The sequence below is a fragment of the Dermacentor variabilis genome, chromosome 6 (genome assembly GCF_050947875.1).
Source record: "Dermacentor variabilis isolate Ectoservices chromosome 6, ASM5094787v1, whole genome shotgun sequence".
NCBI classification, from domain to species: domain Eukaryota; kingdom Metazoa; phylum Arthropoda; class Arachnida; order Ixodida; family Ixodidae; genus Dermacentor; species Dermacentor variabilis.
Window position 1 is genome coordinate 196,737,697 of NC_134573.1, and position 12,341 is coordinate 196,750,037.

Below are 12,341 nucleotides of genomic sequence, written 5' to 3' on the forward strand. Positions count from 1 at the left end.
CGGGCACGCTGGAGGAATTGTAGTCTGTGCGAGCCATGCAGCTTTCCCTCCAAAAACTGCACCATCTAAGTTTTCCGATCGGTAGTCAGGAGTGCGGGTGGCCGGTTGCAGGGGTGATGTCGAGCGTCGGAGAGGGGAGGGCGAGCGGCGGCGCCCTGGACGGTAGTTGCGAGGCGCTTCGGGAGGTGGAGAAAGTGAGCGAGGGGAGAGCCGGGCGCTGCTAAGGGCTCGGAGGAAGCAACGGGTCTCTCATAAACATCGTAGCCACGGCGTTCGTCCTGTTGTCGTCTTCGGCAAAAACGCGATATGTGACCGCGAATACCACAATAACAAATGGGGCGGGGTGTAAGCCGGGTAGTGTAAAATCCTGTGGCAGGCGGACGGGGTGGTAGAGTCGCCAGATGGTTGGGGGCAGAAGCAGGAGCAGGGGGCGCTGTCCGAACGAACGCTGGTTGCATAGCCGCAACCTGAGCATACGAGGTGGATGGCGAAGGAGGGCCACAGCTCGCAGCGCAGATCATGGAGGATAGCTCCTCTTTGATGATGTCGCACAGGCAAGGAACCAAAGGCTGAGGCTGGAGTACGGGAGGACTGAGCAGGCCACACGCTTGGAGCTCTTCGCGTTTGAGAGTCCGAATTAGCATACGCAGGTCGGTATCCGACGAAGGAGGCGCGTCACCGGCGACAGGTTGTAAACGGATGGCCTGCAGTGCGTCCAGCCGTTGGCAAGTCGCGATCACATCGTTAACGTTATTAGGATTCTTGATCGCCAATGCGTTGAACGCGACGTGAGCAATGCCCTTTATGATGTGAAGAACACGCTCAGATTCCCTCATGGTGGCGTCACCACGGCGACAAAGGGCGAGGACGTCCTCGATATAAGATGGGTATGTTTCCCCGGGAAGTTGCGTGCGTCATCAAGCTTTTTCTTGGCGACCTCAGAGCGGACGTTGGGAGCGTCAAAAATCTGCCGAAGCTGGTGCTTGAATGCCGCCCAGTCAGGCAAGGTGCTCTCGTGGTTGAGGAACCAAGTCCTGGCAACGTCAGTGAGGTAGAATGCGACGTTGCGAAGCTTGTGCATGTCATCCCACCGGTTAGACTCACTCACGCGGTCATAATTGTCTAGCCAGTCATCGACGTCGTCACTACGATGGCCAGCGAACATGGTGGGATCGCGCTGCCGCGTTCTGATGGTCCATGAAGGAACGGCCGGTGGGGCAAAGACGGTGACGCCGGAGGCTCCTGGAGGATATTCTTGGGGCATCCTGGCGGAAAGGTGGAGCAAGCGGCGGCCTGAACGAAGCTCCAGGGAAACTCGAAGGCCGAGAGGATCAAGGGATCGAAAGCCGCCTCTACCACTTCCGAGACAGCTGTTCAGCCTAAACGGTTTATTGCGCCGGTCGCGCGCTAAAGACAATGACGCTGGTCATGATGATGAATATATACAGATGAAGAAGATGAAGGGGTAATATAATGCTCACAATATATACATGTATATATATATATATATATATATATATATATATATATATATATATACACATATATGTGTGTGTGTGTGTGTGTGTGTGCGCGTGCGTGCGTGTGCGTGTGTGTGTGTGTGTGTGTGTGTGCGTGTGTGTGCGTGTGTGTGTGTGTGCGCGTGTGTGTGTGTGTGTGTGTTTCTGTATGTATATATGGGCTCCTGAAAGCTGGTCGGGCCCCAGTCACACCCCGGCCTATGCGTCATACTATAAGCATTCATGTCAATTAAACGAACAGTCCATTTAGTATCGCCGATGTTGTGGCGGACAGCAATTCTGACTGCATGCAACGTGGCGCACAGGCGGCGCTCTGTCGGGCCGAGAGAGTGGCGTAGGCGCAGGAGCTCACGGCGGCGCCGTAGCGAACTCATCGAAAGGGTCATAAATTACCAGGCTCGCGTGATAAGGTCCCTCGCCACTTTCTGTGAAAGGCATCGAGCGGACCAGCCCCACGTTGTGAATCACAGGGTCCCCGATTTGAGATAAGGCGGCTACCGAAGCGTATCCGACGAGACGCGACGCACGTTCAGGGCAGTAACATGCTCTCGATCTCGAGCGGGATAAGGCTCCTTTGCGTAGTTCCTGGCGTTCCATGCCACGGGCTCAATAAATTAATACCTGGGTTTCTGGGGTCTCTGAGGTGCATGGCGCTTCTTGAGAGGAAGTAACGAAACCTGGAGAGACCACCGCGTTGGTTCGAGCTTCAAAATGCAGCGCTGCATTGTGCGCTCCCTTTTGTCCGTGGCGGGGAGCGCTCCCTTCGCGGCGGCTGGGGACCCCCCGAGGTTCCATCCATCCTGCTTGCGGGGAGCAACCTTAGGGCTTAGACCGCTTTTCGCAAACACAAACGGATGGGGGCTGCCGCCATTGTCGGCGAATGGCTGCACATTGTGCCCGCGCAGCGAGCGACGGGCATCTGGAGGCTTGCGTACCCGAGAGCGCCATTTGTGCCGCTTCCGAACACGTGATCAGAAAAGCACCGTGTATCGGTTCAGCAACCATTCCATGTTCATTCCTTTTCCGTGTTTTGCTTGAGCTGCCCGCAGCATCACGGCCTGAATATTATCATCTGCCAGCTTTCTTTTATCGTCTCTCCGTTGTAAAGCTGGTTTCCCATGCAAGCGACTTGGCGGTGGCAATGATTACGGTACGTGCGGCTTCGTTTCTCCATGTGTTCGCGTCAAGCGCACCGCTACCATCAGAGTCGCAAAGCTTTCCCTTAAAGCGGCGCTAGAGCACCGCTTACAATACAGGCATGCAGCGCGTGTGACAAGCGCATTTCATTGTTCTCCAGGAGTGGCGTTAATTCGCAAAATTTCCGACTAAAGTATGTCGTCTGTCCCACGTTTGCTTTCGGTTAGTGTTTCGAAGCTTCCTCCAACTACACACATCTCGTAGTGCTGCAGCATAAGAGGATTGTGTAACCGAAATTTGGCGTGAAACGTGCCTATATACTTGTCTTGGAAGCCGCCGACGTTACACAGATGAAAACGGCCTGGTGACCAAGAATGGTCGGCTTTGAACGAATCTTTGATCCCCCTTGTTTCTTCGAGCAGAAGGGAAGCAGTATATCGGTTCTATGTAGTAGATTAGGGGTGACTTTTGATTGAGGAAGCGCAAAACGAGCACGCGCGTCCACAGTCAACCCGAAGCTAGAGTGAGGTTTCGTCCGTTGTATGGATGTGCCCATATGAGCGTCACCGCCCAAAGAATGCAAACGGAAGAACAACGACACGCACAGATAATGTAGAAGCTTCAGTCAGTTGATTCGACACTGGTGTTCGTCTGCTAAAACAGCGTCGGCCGCTCCTCGCATCGCTGCTTTCTAATTGTTCTACCATTGGCCAGACGCTGTACGTCAACGCTAAATCCAATTTTTCTTAATGTTTACATTGGGAGCGCTGGCCTATAGCTTTCAGTTCTGATAGCGCATGATTGACCAATTGTTCCTAGCATTCTGCACATCACTTGCCTCTCGGCGCATGCGAGGAAGCTGTACCTGGTTTCTTTATATTGCCTTGTTGCAATAAAGACAACGTCGTTAGTCAGCGCTTGTGTTGTCGTTCCTTCACTTGTCCTCGTCTTACGCTCTGTTTTACACCGTCCAAATTTGCAGCACCAACTAGCCCAATGTCGACCCTTCATGCACGTTTACATCGCGATCGGAGTAGCGCACGCCACTCTAAAATCAGGTTTTAGAGCAGTCCCCGTCTTGTGAGAGTGGGCCAGTGGTTAGCTTCAATCCATGCATAACACACTCGCGATCGAACTTTAAGGTGTTCCACTTCCTCTGACATGTAAGAGTGAGAAAAAGAGAAGTCATAAGCGAAAGGTAGGGAGGTGAACAAGGCTGGGCCCGGTTGGCTACACTGCACTGCGCGAAGGGGACTGAAAGATGAGACGGAAGAGAGAAGTTCAAACTGTGCACTGTTCGCACACAACCTAGCGTTCATCGCTGAGTCATTCACAAGTGGTCGTAGAGGATGTTGCATTTCAAGACACGCAGCAGCGTTTTTGTGGCTTTGTACATCGCAAACGCACGAGGTCACGGTCCCAAGATCTTGTCTTCTGTGAAGAGCCTGTTGACTAGAGAGATAGAGAGGGAAGTTATGTATAGGAAGGCAGGGAGGTTAACCAGAGGTAGTTCAGGTTAGCTACCCTGCACGGAGGGGGGAGGAGGGGCAAGATTAGGGGAATAAGAAAGAAAGAGAGCGGCAGGGCAGAAATAGAGTCGAGCTCAAACAAACCGCGTACACTACAGAGCGGTAAGGGGCGGAACTCCTAAAGTCTATCGTGAAAGACCGCAGCAATCTTGGTAGCGCGAATAAGGCCTTCTATGCGGATGTTCTTTAGGAGCACTGGCCTAGAGCTTTTAGTCCTACTAGTGGACGATTGTCCAATTCTGCACATCACTTGCTTCTCGGCACTATAGAGAGGGCAGGCACAGATTTGTGCGATCGGCTCATCACAGCTGCATGTTTCGCACGTGGTTTTGTTGACCATTCCAGTAATGAAGGAATAAGAGTTTGTAAATGCGACGCCTAGCCGCAGACGGTACAGCCGCAGAAGTCGTGGTAACGCAGGCGCTACGTCTATCTGTATATATTCGGAGACAAGGAACGCCAACGACGCACGCTGAAAACGTTCCATCCCCACAGGGGCAACGTGCATTCGCGGGACATCAATCGCAGGCCAGCCGCAACGTCTGTTCGCGAAAGCGGAACAAAAAAAAAAACATTGACCGCCTTCACGAGCAGATCGGGCGGCTTCGTCGGCAAAGTCATTACCGCTGATGTTGCAATGTCCTCGAAGCCATTGAAAGATTATGTTGTGTCCCTTGTCATGGCTGCGATTATATGTTTGTCAAATTTCTGAGGCCAGTTCGTTGCATGGGTCTGTGGCCATTAGTATTAGTATGCACTGAATTGTTTCCTTGCAATCACAAAATCTGTCCATTGTTATGCTGGTTCCTGATCAATAAAATCAAGTGCAGCAAGCTCTGCACCCATCGATGTGGTCACACATCAAGCTTTTAACTTGATTTCTTCAGATTTTGCTGGAATGACGACTGTAGCAGCAGAGCTGCTGAGATTTACAGAACCATCCTTATAGATGTGTTGCCGGAATCTGCACGCTATAAATGTGTTTCAAAGTTACTTGCTTTGAAGCTTGTAGTGGAGCTCCAGCTTTTTTCTGATGCCCGGAATTGTCGATTGGCGGCCGGTGCAGACACTACAATGGTACTGACATTCATGTAGCAAGCGTAAATAATGTTAGCGAGTAGAGCTGATGACATCTAATACTTTTAGCAAACGTTGAATGTGGCCTCTTTCCTGGCAAGCAAGCAAGGCGGTGTGAAAGGATCCGAATCAGGTGTCAGATGACCGCTTTCAGGACATTTGTAGCACTGTAGGCTCTCCTACACTCTAAGAAAAAAAAGGACTAAAAGGGGTAGGGAGGTTAGTCCTTTCGGGGACTAACTGATTAGCCACAACCATTAGTCCTTTTGGGGACGAACTGACATGGGATCAACTGTTACTCCCTATGCGCTTACTCCTTCGAAGACTAACAGTTGCCCTTGTCCGATGCTCCTCAAGGGAGTAACGGTAATTCGTTGCGATGCTCCGCAAAGGTGGAATTAATGAAATTAGGCATTTATACCCTCGGCCCGAGGGTATAAAGGGTAATCAGCCCGAGTATTCTTAGGGTGATTTAAAATGATTTAAATGTATGCGTGTAGCGAGCTCAAACGAGGCACCGAAGACGACAGAGAAGGCCAATTTCTCTGTCGCTTAGCGTGTCCCGTTTGAGATACACATCGCTTCAGTTCGAAACCTCCTTGGAACGGAAGGAACTTAGGTACTATTGACCAAGAAAATCTAGCCGTCTATCAATGACTTGCGCGTTTAAAGCGTATCGCTCATTTATGGTGTGCGCACGAAGGGCTCTTCAAATTCCAGTTTTACGTTCACGCAATTTTCTCACGAAGAGGCAATTTGCTGTTTTACATGTACTTCAATAGACAATGCACGAACTTCGAACCATTCACGATTTATAGACACTACCGTTTTCCCGCATCGCTCCATGACAGGGACGAAAACAGCGAAGTGCCTGGGGAGCAACTGTTGCCGTTCGTCCTCCCATTGCTCTCTTTCCGACCAGGGACTAAACACTTACTCTCCGAAATTTGCACACGGCACGCACATTCATGCAGTTAGTCCTTTGAGGGACGAAAGCACCCTTTTTAGGACTAACGGCCCAGTTACTCCCGTTTTCCCCGGGATTTTTCTCAGAGTGTAGGAGAATCTTTGGCGATGGCCATTGTCGCAATCGATTATGTATTTTGGGGGGACCAAAAGAAATTAGGGAGTTGTACCTCCTAAAACCACTTTCTAATTATGAGGCACGCCGTGGTGGAGGACTCCGGAAATTTCGACCACCTGGGGTTCTTTAACGAGCACATAAATCTAAATACATGGGTGTTTTCGCATTTCGCCCCCAACTGTATGCGGCCGCCGTGGCCAGGATTCGATCCCGCGACCTCGTGCTCAGCAGCTCAACACTATCCACTGAGCAACCACGGCGGGTTTTGAGAGACCAAGACACGTTCTGAATGCGTGGGCTTGCATACTCTGAAGTCTGGGAATATTTGTCGAGCAAGTATTTCTCAGCACAGTTGAGCTGTAATGCAGGAGGTCAAAAATAGTGCGTTATATAATTGGAACATTGGTGGTATTTTAGCGCCACAGGACATCCGCGGAGAAACGCGATAAGGTCCTCAGTAGCTGCTAAACGCTTTGTCACGCAAGAGACGTGAGGGCTCCAAGACAAGTCGTTATCGATGATGACGCCAAGAAATTGGTGCGTTCACCTGTTTGCTACAACTTCGCCAAGAATGCGCAAAGCATATAGGGCCATCTCCTTGCGAGTAAAATCAACAAGTACACACTTCTCAAGTGAATGCTCCAGGCCTTGCGTTCTTAGATATGTTGACACTGCCATTGAACCCTTATGAAGTCGTGCGCGGACTTGTACATCTGTCCCTCCTGAAGGCCACATGCAAATTTTGTCCGCTTACACGCAGAGCTGTACAGTTTCCGGTGATGAATCGGCGAGGCCAACGAGCACCTTGTTGAACAGGGCTAAGTACTCCGCCTTGCGATACACCACGAGTGGCATATCTAGACGGCGTTGGTCCGTCTGCAGTCAAAAATTTTTTAAAAATCTTCCATTCAAATAGCTGCGCGTGTCTGGCGAAAGGCCCGTCCACCAATCCCTAGGGCTTCTAAGGCGTCGGGAATTGCTTGAAGAGCTGCATTGCTGTAGGTATCAGGGAATAAGGCCGCAGGGATTCGTTCAGGTGTTTCTGGTGTCATACACACATTAAAAGGCTAATAACGATACCTGTTGACGAACGCCTGCGTCGTAAGCAAGCCATTACATCCGGATAGACGTTGTAAAATTCCAAGTATCATTCCAACAGTGTCAGGATAATTATCTCCATTATCTTGCCGACGCAGCTGGCTAGTGCTATTGGACGGTAAGATGATAATTCCAAGGGAGATTTTCCAGGCTTGAGGAGTGGAACAAGGTGACTGGATCGCCACGTGGTATGGACCAAGCCACCACGCCATGACGCGTTGTATAGAACAGGAAGTGCACCTCTGGCCTCTTGACCAAGGTTTGCAAGCGCAGAGAATGCGATCCCATCGGGATCCTGGTGACGAAGAACGCCGAGCAAGTGCGGCCTCGAGTTCTTCAGTGGAGAAAGGAGCGTCCACACGAGGATAGTCAGGGGTGACAATATGGGCGCAAGGCAGGAACGTCAGGCCCGCGATCCTTGCGCAGTAATCTTCTGCTACGTCGACTTCTCGGCGTCGTCGATGAAAGCCTAGAGATTTAAACGGCCTGCACTATTGAGGAGCTATTCCAAGGGCTGTACTCCCGGCGACCGACAAAGGTTTACAATTTTTATTGAAATCGGTTCTTAGTTTTGGCGCAGCTAGGTCTGGAGGGACGCCATCAACGCGAAAAAAAATGTGTCGACTTCCATCTAACAGATGGCGCCACGTGACTGTACAGCGTTGACTGACGCTAAATGCTGTGGCACCATCTGTTGAAGCAGACGCACTTTTGCGCGTCCCTGACCTTCGAGATCGCGACGCGACACCACGCGCAGTTCTTCTCTCGACGCTCTTGCGCCGACGCGCATGCGTGTACCGTCACCAAGCGCCGAAGCCCGGCGGCGTTTTTACTATTGCTCGTAGGCACAGCGGGGTGTGGCGTTTCTCACGGCGCTCGACGTTTCTGGGCAGGCGCGAGTAAGAGCGGGTACGAGAGAGAAAATGTGGGGGCCTTTTCTCCTTGAATATGCCTAGGCACAACGGAGGAGGTTTCTTAGCGCGTGATGCATGCGTTTGTCCCCTGTAGACATGCCGGCATTGCGGAGTGCGGTCGAGTTTGTTACGCTCCGCCGTTGGCTGCCCGCACGGAGAGGCAGTGGGCATGGACGCCCCATCAGGAGATGGCTGTGTCGGAAGGGGCAAGGTTCTGACTGGTGTTGTATAAGTCGTGGGTCGCTTTTTAAGTCGCGACGATAGATTGCATTTTTTACAAGCACTACTCCAGGAGGGCACATGTAACCGGCAAACGGAGGCCTCATGAGAGCACCTGAGGTCATATTATAGCAGGCGGCGCTCGATCTCCAGGGCACCCAAGCGGTAGCGGGGCGATCAAAGCTGGAAGCGGGGCGGCCCGTGGGTTGGGGCCGCGGAGGCCGAAGCGTACCAGGGGATGTTCGCATAAAAAAGTGGCTGTCCGCTATCGCGGACAGCCGATCTTACACTGTCCTGGCATGCGCAGGGGAGTATCAGATCGCCGTAGTGCCCCGCGACATCTGCCGGCACGCCTAGCGACAAACGCATACAACACGCGCTAAGAAACTCCTCCGTAGTGCCTAGGCAGAGTCGTATATTCAAGGAGCAAAAGTCCCCACATTTCCTCTCTCGCACCCGCTCTTACTCGCGCATGCACGCAAACGTCCGTCGTATCCGCAAGTGCGACGCCCCGCTGTAGCTAAGAGCAATCCGCCTACAGTGTACTAGAAAACTCTTCTAGTACACTGTATACATCCACCTTTTGCAATGCATTATGGCGCCATCGTGCGGTGGCCACGAAAAACAATTTCGCAGGCGCCGCACCACGCGAGACTCGCGGCCAAACAAACAGCGTGTGAGACAAGACCGAATCAATGTGTACGCGGCGTCGTATTTTGTCATCGTCAGCTATAACAATCGAGCCCGCTGGTGAATGCTTTAATGTACTCGGCGGTTTCGTTAGCGTGAGGAAGAAGAGCTTCGGCAACGCTTTACAAGTTCCTCCTTGGCCTGACATCGGTGCACCTGTGGCGTAAAGTGAATAATAAAACAGTATGAGTACGCACAAAAAAACGAGTGACTCGAATAGAGCATGAGGTGTAGTTCTCGGGGCGAATACCACGTTTCACCACTGCATATCTTGCTTTATAGTGTGCCATGTGCTAGGCGTAAGTACAGGCGCCGACAAAAGTGGTATATACTCCACGCAGCGGGAGCCGGAGCAACGGCAAACTAGTGTTCCTGCATATGCTCCCTGCGGGAGTGTATTGGCGGCGAGGAGTTACGGAGTCGCCATCTATCGGAAGCGCCTCGCTGGCGTAATATGAGGGATCACGCGGCGCGCTCCTCATAGGTTTTGCTGTCAGCGCTCACTGAAAGCACCACGCGCGAGCTCTCCCGGACATTTCTGTAAGTACTTTCGAAACGAGAGAAGTTTCTTACTGTCTAAATAATAATCTTGGGCAAACTGAAAGCACAGAATCGTTTACAGACGCTATCTCTACCGAATACGTACAGTGAACGCCACTGCGCGCGGTCGCCGCGATGGAGTCTCCCGAACCGGCTTCTTGCGTGAAAGGTATCCAAACGCTGAGAGCAAACTATGTGAAATATGTTGTTAGAGTGGGCTGCCTGTATAACCAAATAGGGCATAACAGAATGAAGTCTCAATGCAGCGATCGCACGAGTTCGCAGCGACCGACTGCGCGTCTGCATGCATGTCCGCGCACAATGTTTCGCTTTCGCTGTGAGCGCGTTTGCGCACCGTGCCATGAGCTTTAGGCGGCAGAATATGAGCATTTGACAGATACAAGCAACCATTGTTGCGTGGGCGCTATCAGCGCTGTTCAATATAATTTCATTGTAGAGGCTTCTACGCCTACGGGGACTGTGATGTGCCGTCGCGACGATTCAATCATTTTTTTTCTTCTAAATTCTTGGACGTTTCCACATTATTTCTCGAGTTGCGTCGCACTGTATGTTTATCGGTGTTCTCAGCGTGTGATTCCCGCTGCTTCTTTTTTGTAATCCAGTGCATTAATTCATAACACGTACAAACAGGACCATATTTCATGGCTTTTTTTAATGTGCGTCTTACCGCTCCCTTTCCATCCCAGTGGACTTCTATATCTATAGAAGTCCACTGTATCTATAGTATCTATAGCATCGACAAATTCACAGACCAAACCCTCATGACATTAGTCGGGCAGCGGACTCGGGCGAGCGTCTCAACGCGCGTTTTCCGAACATCGCAGACCCGGCACCGTAGCAGAAATCTTCCTCGCGTCTATGACCACGAAAGTTGCTATGGATCTTCCCTAACTCATCCGGCACCTGATTTTACCAGCGGAAGACCCCTGCAAGTAACAGTTGTAGGCAGTTAGCCCTTTTATCCTGACCAAGCCGGGGCGCCACGCTTGCCTATGGGCAACCGGCGTCTCGACTCCGCCGCGGCCGCGTTGTGCGGCGTTTGCCTGCCTCGTCGAGCCTCGCCCGAGCCCAGCCATGGAGTACGCCGTAGAAGGCGAAGACATTGGCCCAGCCGAGCTGTCTGACGGGACGTGGAAGACGGCCCTGGACATGCAGCAGAGATATCGACGCCGGACCAGAGCCGCATCGAGGCCCGCCAACGGAGAAGCCTCGCCGAAGGGTGAGCCAACACCGACACCGCGACGACGGGCCCGCCCGCCTCCGATCGTGCGCCGTCGACCCATGCCACGCTTACCAGTGGACGATTACAAGGTGGTCTTTCGACCGAAAGGTGCCGTCAACCTGACCGAGGTTGGGCCAGCTGTACCCGCGGACGCGATATGCGCCGCCGCCAACCTCGACGTTCGCCAAGCCCTCCCTATTGACCAGGTGAGGATCCACCCCACCAACAACACGATCACGGTCAGTACCCCGGACCGGCAGCGTGCCGAGGCCTACTACAACATCACAAAGCTGCAGCACGCTCAGCATAAGCTTGATACGCCTGTGACAACGTACATTCCGGCGCCCGACAACTCGGTGCGAGGGGTGGTGTACAGGGCATACAGCTATGAAACGGACCAAACCATCTACGCCGAGCTTCGCAACAGAAATCCTGACCTGACAATTGTGAACGCGGGGAGAATGGGCACGACTCGCCACTTCGTGATCACCTTCGCCGGAGTCAAGCTCCCGAAATTCGTACGTTACCTGGCTTTCACGTTTGAAGTCTTCCCGTTCCGAGAACGGCCGGAGGCCTGCTTCAACTGTTGGAAGCTGGGGCACCGAGCAGACGTGTGCCCTCAACCCCGACCGACAGAACCTAGATGCCGGGGGTGCGGCGAAGAACACCCTTCGCCACCCAACGGAGAAAAGCCAACCTGCTCTCCCTCTTGCGTAATATGCGGTGGAGGCCACCCGACCGGCAGCAGGAGTTGCAAATATCGGTTTATCCGAAAAAAGCAGCCCGCTAAGCCAGCCAATGCTAACACCACGCCGTCGCCATGTGGAGGAGACGAAAACGGCAAGAAGGCGTCGGCGAGAACGTCCAGACCACAGGAGCGGGGTCAGGTGAGCGGCCAGAGCCGAACCGAGTCCGTTCCACCTCTTCGCGGCCGGAGCGCTAGCGTGAGGCACCGGTCGGCGTCCCGGCCACCTGGAGACCGCTCGAGCTCCAAGAGCACACAAGTCGCCTGGGGAACAGCCAAGCCTCAGCCGAAGCCCCGGAAGAAGCTGCCCCAATTCCCGCAGGTAAGGGAGCTGGCGGAGCAAATGAAATTACTCCAACAACAATTAGCTGCAGCTAATAACAAAATTCGACAATTAGAAAACGGACATACTCCTAGTAATGCCCCCAGCACAAAAAACGCGAGCGAGATCGTGGCTTGTGTTAAGCGTGGAGCGGATGCAGAAAACGACATGGAGGTAGATGGTGCGCGCCGCACTAAACGGAAAGCGGAAGGCCCCGCCGCAG